At 41.9% G+C, this 8004-nt stretch overlaps 1 long non-coding RNA gene across 1 annotated transcript; it reads left to right on the top strand.

Annotated features, from left to right (window-relative positions):
* The first annotated feature begins 6227 nt into the window (after positions 1–6227).
* LOC120045676 lies at positions 6228–7710 on the top strand. The gene is made up of 3 exons (XR_005476743.1): positions 6228–6317; positions 7001–7050; positions 7472–7710. It is a non-coding gene; the product is annotated as an uncharacterized LOC120045676 (long non-coding RNA).
* The last annotated feature ends 294 nt before the right edge of the window (positions 7711–8004 follow it).

The raw sequence follows: 8004 nt of genomic DNA, 5'->3' as shown, positions 1-8004 counted from the left end.
CAGCTCGCTCTTATTCATTGCCTATATTGCTTCTACACTATTTTTTCTAAAGAATTAATTTCGTTAACAATTTTTTGTGGTATTTTATCACCGTCTTTCTTCCCTTTTCATAATTTTGCTCCCTGGTTTGAAAATCTAAATGATAACCTTAATAATGTGAAGATTATTATACAGTATATGAATGTGCCTCTCGCTATTCTCCTGTCTCTTTTCTGTTCTCTGTTCTCCTTTCTCTTCCTCTCTCTTGGCATTGCAAGCTGGTTTTCATTAAGGGACCTCAATGCTTATGGCTCCAAATGCATTTTTTAAAGCCATCTGTACCACAGTGCTCTGTTGCTGCACTGTGTGTGTGTGTGTGTGTGTGTGTGTGTGTGTGTGTGTGTGTGTGTGTGTGTGTGTGTGTGTGTGTGTGTGTGTGTGTGTGTGTGTGTCAGTGAGTGTGTGTCGGTGTGTGTATGTGTGTGTGTGTGTGTGTGTCAGTGAGTGTGTGTCGGTGTGTGTATGTGTGTGTCGGTGTGTGTCTTCATATAAAAACATACCACATTGGGTAAAGGGAGTCGTCGGCTAGCTTGGCTCTGGTGTTACGTCTCTGTGGTTCCATGGCACTCCTGTAAATGCCAGCTGAGAAAGGCCACTGTCTGACACAGAAACACACACACGCACACACAGTTCTGAGGGGTTACTCTTAATTTAGTGTATTCTCCCTGGCCCAGCATCACACCCAGACTGTCATCACTGCTGCGACTGACTGGACAGGCTGGTCTGTACCATACGTGGCAGAGCGCTCTCTTTCCCTCTCTCTCACTCTGTTTCACCCTCTATCAGTCTCCTCTGGTCTGTCAATGTTTTAAACGTAGATTGCTTTACAGTGTTTATTTTCTTCAGTTTGCTCTTCTCGTCTCAGTATTTATCTCCACCGTCTGTGTTGACTGGTCTCTCTTTCTTTCTTTCTTTCTTTCTTGCACTCTCCCTCCCTCTCTGTCTTACATTGGCCAAAGTTGGCACAAAGAACAGTGCCAGTTATCTAGCACGCTGGTGCACTGGGCTTGTTGGAGCATAACAGAGGGACAGAAAGGACGCTGGCTAAACTGGCACAGAGATCACAGGGCCTGGATAGATCCCCTCATGCCCAGCATACATTTCCTAATAAGTAATTCATCTAAGAAGGCCCCATGATCAAGGCCCTACGGGGCTCTGCCCCTTTGAATAAGCCAAGGCCTATCCTTGTCCCCTCTTTTTGTCTTCCATAGACTTCTGAGGCTTTACTGTACTTCTCAGATCAGACCAGAGGAATTTTATATATTTCGATTAGACATTCCGTCAGATATCTAATATTGATTTTAGTCCCATTGAGACAAATAATGCCTTTTCCGAGGGAGACCTGGCAAAACAACAATTACATTTTGCTGACCACATTTGTGTTTTTTACTTCACGCATTCACAGTCTGTGCTGCACCCTCATCTCAAAGTTATCCGAGGTCCAATGGAATGTGTGTGTTAGTGACTAAATCTGTGGTTAAATGGCAGTGTTTGTTGTGGTTGTCAGTGAGGTGTGGAGGTCTTGACTGTGACAGCACTTAGAGCCCAAGGCCCTCTCTTGTCATAGAGGCCAAATGTTCCCTTACAGTTCAGACCTCAAATCGGCCCCAAAGAGCAGCCAGATGTACTTTCCCCCATTGTTGAGAATCGTGATTATTTGTTCAACGTTTGGGGGCATGATATTTCAACGCATTGGGAAAGAGCTAACACTTTATGACACAGCTGTGAGATTGGTGAAAGGCTTCCTTTTGCATTTGCAATCTCTCTTTAGACCCTTTGGCACGAGGTGTGTTGGGAACGCTCACATTTCACGGGAGCCTCTCTTTCTCGCCTTTTACCTTTCGCCTGACTGACTCTGTGTCTCCGCTAAGGAGATAAAACCACTATAGTGTATCACAGGACAGGAGGGTAGATAACATAACACATTTCATAGATTCACCTTTTTCAATTGAATGTAAAGTGCAATGTTTTAGAATGAGGACGATGGGACTTGTATGTGTTCAGCATCCCATGCATGTGTGTGTTTGTTTGGAGTGAGGAAAGCATCTGCGTCTCTGGGAAGGAAAAGTTGTTTAAGGCTGGCAGCCATATTTCACAAACTGGTTCATCTCCCTGCAAACACAGAGAAATAACAGAGAAAGGAAATTCAGACGAAGAGACAGAGCAACAGGGAGACAGAACAACAGAGAGGCATATACACATAGAGGCAGTGATACATGTACAAATCCATAATCTGGGAGGTGCATGATATTGTTCACTTAAATTTAAGCCCAAAGTATATTTTTCATGCAAGAAGCATGCAAGATCCATAAATTAGCTATAATTCTCTCTCTCTCTCTCTACTTTACACTATTAACACTTTAGTGCTGCTCACACACACACACACACACACACACACACACACACACACACACACACACACACACACACACACACACACACACACACACACACACACACACACACACACACACACACACACACACAGGATTCTAGGGTTACTGACTGGTGGTACACTTAGAAAAAAGTTTTTTGGGTTGTCCCCATAGGAGAACCCTTTTTGGTCCCGGTTAAAAGGGTCCTACATGGAACCAAAATGGTTCTACCTGGAAACAACAAGGGTTCTTCAAAGGGTTCTCCTATGGGGACAGATAGCACCTTTTTTTCTTAACCTCTAACGCCTCACAAACCCGGATCCGGGATCCCCCCCATCAAAAAAGCTGACTAGCATAGCCTAGCCTAAAGCCACAGGGATATCATATAATAAAATGTTCATGAAATCACAAGTCCAAGACACCAAATGAAAGATACACATCTTGTGAATCCAGCCATCATTTCTGATTTTTAAAATGTTTTACAGGGAAGACACAATATGTAAATCTATTAGCTAACCACGTTAGCAAAAGACACCACTTTTCTTACTCCACCATTTTTTTACTGCATCAGTAGCTATCACAAATTCGACCAAATAAAGATATAAATAGCCACTAACCAAGAAACAACTTCATCAGATGACAGTCTGATAACATATTTATTGTATAGCATATGTTTTGTTAGAAAAATGTGCATATTTCAGGTATAAATCATAGTTTACCATTGCAGCCACCATCACAACTCTCACCAAAGCGACTAGAATAACTACAGAGACCATCGTGTATTACCTAATTACTCATCATAAAACATTTCTTAAAAATACACAGCGTACAGCAAATGAAAGACACAGATCTTGTGAATCCAGCCAATATTTCAGATTTTCTAAGTGTTTTACAGCGAAAACACAATATAGCGTTATATTAGCTTACCACAATAGCAAACATCACAACAGCATTGATTCAAGCCAAAAATAGCGATAACGTATAAACCACCAAAATATATTAATTCTTTCACTAACCTTCTCAGAATTCTTCAGATGACAGTCCTATAACATCATATTACACAATGCATATAGAGTTTGTTCGAAAATGTGCATATTTAGCGGCACAAATCGTGGTTATACAATGTGATTAGTGGCCAAAACTTCAAGCAACTGTCCGGCGCCATCTTGGAGAGGCACCTATTCTAATCGAAAACTATTCATAAACTTGACTAAAAAAATACAAGTTGGACAGCAAATGAAAGACAAATTAGTTCTTAATGCAATCGCTGTGTTACATTTTTAAAATTAACGTTACTTCAGCATACAGCGTGCGCTAAAGCGAGACCGCACCGAAATTCATGGCGGAATTATTATTTGACATTTGTCAACATAAATACGAATTAACAACATAAAGATTGCTTACTATTTGCCGAGCTTCCATCAGAATCTTGGGCAAGGTGTCCTTTCTCCAGAACAATCGTCTTTTGGTTGAAAGATGTCCTCTTCTCGTGTGGAAATAGCAGCTAACGATAGCCACCCACTGGAGAGGTGTCCAACTCGTGAAAGCGCATCACAAAGAAATCCAGGAAAATCGCAATAAACTGATATAAACTGCTATAAGTCGGTTTAAATGAACTACCTTATGATGTCTTTAACAACTATAACGAATAAAAACATGACCGGAGATATAGAACTGCTAAAACGAAAGCTTTGCAGGAGGCCACTGTGATGTCCCTGCTGCGCCAGGCGCCCCGTTGAAAAGAACGGTACTTCCGTTCCACGGTCTTATATAGGGCCCCAGATTGCGCAATCCACTCCATTCAAATTCTCCCCGCTTACTGACATCTAGAGGAAGGCGTATGCAGTGCATGTAGCCCGATGGCTTACATGGGGACTTATAAACTGACCTCAGAACAGGGACCTCGATTTCTGAAATCTCACTCCCTGACAGGAAATGTGCTGCAGAATGAGTTCTGTTTCACTCAGAGAAATAATTCAAACGGTTTTAGAAACTAGAGAGTGTTTTCTATCCAATAGTAATAATAATATGCATATTGTACGAGCAAGAATTGAGTACGAGGCAGTTTAATTTGGGAACGAATTTTTACAAAGTCGAAATGGCGCCCCAGCGCTTACAGCAGCGCTGTAACAGTGTGTGTGGGAGAGAGAGCCTGGCTTAGTACAGTCTTACTATAAGGAGCCGTGGACAGGCTCAGGAACCTCCTGGAGTCTGCTGTTAAATCAAATCACAATTTATTTAAAGTGCATTTAAGCAACGCCTCAAAACAATTCACAAAGATAATTAAAAATAAACAAACACAGAGAATTCAAAAACAGAAAAACAGCAGACATACAGCAGATAGTAAACTAAGCGGAACATGGGGCGGGGGTTACAGGGGCACTATATGGGGTTAGGACACACAGGACAATAAAACATCCAGTGGGGCAGGAGTGACAGTTAGTGCAGTGGGCCCAATGACAGTCAGGAAGTAAGGTGGACGGATGGATGGACTTATGGAGTGTGGATGGATAGTTGGATCCTGGGTCGGGTGGATGGGGGGCTCACAAGCTCATGGGAATGTGGGAAAAGCAGGGTGTTAGAGAAGCAAGTAAACAGACACAATTAACATTTAAAGTAACTTAAAAATAGTCCATTTAAAATCATGAAATGTACTATCCATGACTGACATTAAAAATATGTCTTGTAGCCTAATATTAAAAGAGAACTGCACTTCTTGTTCTGGCCTCATTTTTCATCATTGATCAATAAGCAATGCTAGTGGCCAAGACTGAAAGCAAACGAGAGTTGTCTTCGACGAGTGGTTTTATGTGGGTGTCTTTACCATTCAATCACAACAAATAAGGGCTAATTCAGTAACTCGTTTTGCATGGCCCGGGGCGCCGGGTGGGTGGGGTTTGCTCATTTTCAACCATTCCATTGGTCTTCTTAAGGAGAGGTCTCCGCCCGCCCGGGGCACCGGGCCATGCAAAGCAACCTCGCCAAGCCTTTCCCAGAAAACAATGTGTCACCATGTGTTAAATAGGAAAAAGGGGGAATTAATTGTTGACATAATTGTAATCCTAACCAAACTCTCAAGTAAGTCAGGACGCAGTCACAACTCCGTTTTGGACCATACTGACTTTATGACCCAAAATATCCTATTTACACTTTGTAGTCAATTTTGACACTAGAATAAATGTTTATGACTTGTATCGATGCCACATAGGGTGTTTTTATAATGAGAAGTTGGGCTTTAACAATTTTGACTGAGTCTGCCTCCTGGACATGGAATGCAAGGCTGTTCAACAGGGATGGTGCACTATGGGAGAAGGCCCTGCACCCAGCTGTGTTTTTTTATGGGATGACGAGAAGGCTGGCATCTTGAGATGTGAGGGTTCTAGTGGGTTTGTATAGTATTAGCATTTCATCTTAATTTGACATTTTTTTCACAGCAGGAAAATAATCCTGCAGCAACAGGATTTTTTAAAATTATTATGTGGATTATAATTAATATACATTTTTGTAGGGGTGGATACTATTTTTCATTAGGGCAAATCAAGTCCAAATTTGTAACCTGTAGATTACTAACTTTATATGCCTTTTTAAACCTTGAATACATTACAATTTGCAGTTCCTGCTCCCCAGGATACATTTGAGTGATCAAATGAAGATAGTACATCTGTAGCTGGGAGTGTGTCCGTGTAAAGCTTTGTATGTTTGAGTTGGAACGTGTCATCTGTACGGGACCGTATGGGGAGTAGGTGAAGTCAGACAAGAATCGGAGTGACGTGTTCATACTTTTTGGTTCCTGGACTCTGGACTCTGCCAGCAGCATTTTGTACAAATTGGAGATTTTTCAGATTGGTAGCGGTACAGCCTGATAGAAGGACATTACACTAGTCTAGACGGGATGTAACGAAGGTATGTATTTTTGTTATATTCCTTAGATGGAACAATGTCAACGGCAAGCTGGAATATCAGGCAGAATATCAGCCTTCCAAGGCATGGAAACTGGATCCAAGGCTCTGGGAGAAGAGATTTACATACTGTACAGCTACCAGGGAGACCAGAGCAAAGTTAGGGGGGGGGGGGGGGGGGGGTAGGCGATGTCATGGGGCGTCGTAGGGGGAGCAGTGGAAAGTTTGGTGGTCTGTTTAATGTTTCATGGGCAAACACTCAGGCAGCGTTACCCAACGGGCCCTGTCCCTGCCACACTGGACTGGAGAATAGGGGGAGGAGGTGGGGAATAGAGAGAGAGAGAGACTGTAATAATTAACATTTACACGGTGTGCTAGACATGCGTTGACCCAGTTGATGGAGGAGTGTGTGAGAAGGACTCAACACTCCAGATAAACACTACTGGCATTCCTCCCCAAACTAAAGAATCAAATAGAACCCAACCATCAGACAACAATTATTGTACAGTATGGCATGTACAGTAGTGTTATGCATTGGGAGTGACACACACGTGTCATGAGAGATAGAGACAGAGCGAAAGAGAGAGAGAGAGAAAGAGAGAAAGAAAAATATTTTAAAAAAGGGAGAGAGAGAGAGAGTAGAGAGGGGGCATGTTTAGAGGTTCTGACTCCTGCATTGCTCCACAGCTGCGATCCTAAATCGGGTCAACAACTAATGGGCAAACCCAGAACCCCAGGTGACTACACCACCCAGCGCAGTCTGTCTCTCCTCTCCTGACCTCTCTTCTCCATCCATCCCTTTATCCCATCCCTCTCTCTCTTCTCAACTGTCTTTTTTTTATTGATGCTAAACACAAAAATTGTAATTAATTAGTGTTCATCTTGTCAAAATGCTTTTGTTTTTTGCGTGCTTTCTATTTTATTTTTCATGGTCATATTTCACATATAGTACGATACTAAAACTCTGTAATGTACAAAAAGTACCTTAATTTGCTTTATTTCATGTTGAATATTCTCCAGACCTCTTTGATATCATTACTTTGAGTGGCCTCTTGAGTGGACCTGAAAGTGTGTGTGTGTTTTATGTCTCTTTTCATTCCGGTAGAGATAAATGCCTTGATTTGCCTTGTGTCTGTGTGTTACGTCCTCTGTACTCAGCAGGGGATTTCGTCCATTAAAGTTCCCTGGTTTTCCTGGGCCCTTGTTCACCATTGCCTGTTCTCCTCTTGATCTCCACACGACGCTCAGTCAAGCCACATCAAACGAGCTGCCGAGGTCCCCACTGGTGTGCATACGGAGATCACTCGAACTAGAACCACCCAAGTCTGGCATAAGGCATACTTAAAACAACTTTTTTAACTGCTCACTGGAAAATGTATGCATTAAAGAAGGAAATATTATATATTGATACAACGTGGGTCTAAACCTGAATGCTGATTGGTTACTTTTGCAAATGAAAATATGTCAATCAATATTTGAAATGGGCGTATGTCGCGAGTCAATACTTCACAGGAGAGCCATTTAAACATAAACTTTTTTTTTAATCAAAATTCTTTTTTTTGGCAGAAATTTGGCAGAAAAATCCCTTGAATTAGTAGGTGTGTTCAAACATTTGAATGGTACTGTGTATATTATTGTACAGGAAGCTAGGGCTGAAAGAGCTAGTACATATTTTGGATCATAATTTGAGC

This window comes from Salvelinus namaycush, chromosome 4, assembly GCF_016432855.1.
Source record: "Salvelinus namaycush isolate Seneca chromosome 4, SaNama_1.0, whole genome shotgun sequence".
In the NCBI taxonomy this organism is placed as follows: Eukaryota; Metazoa; Chordata; class Actinopteri; order Salmoniformes; family Salmonidae; genus Salvelinus; species Salvelinus namaycush.
This window is presented reverse-complemented; position numbering and strand designations above follow the sequence as displayed.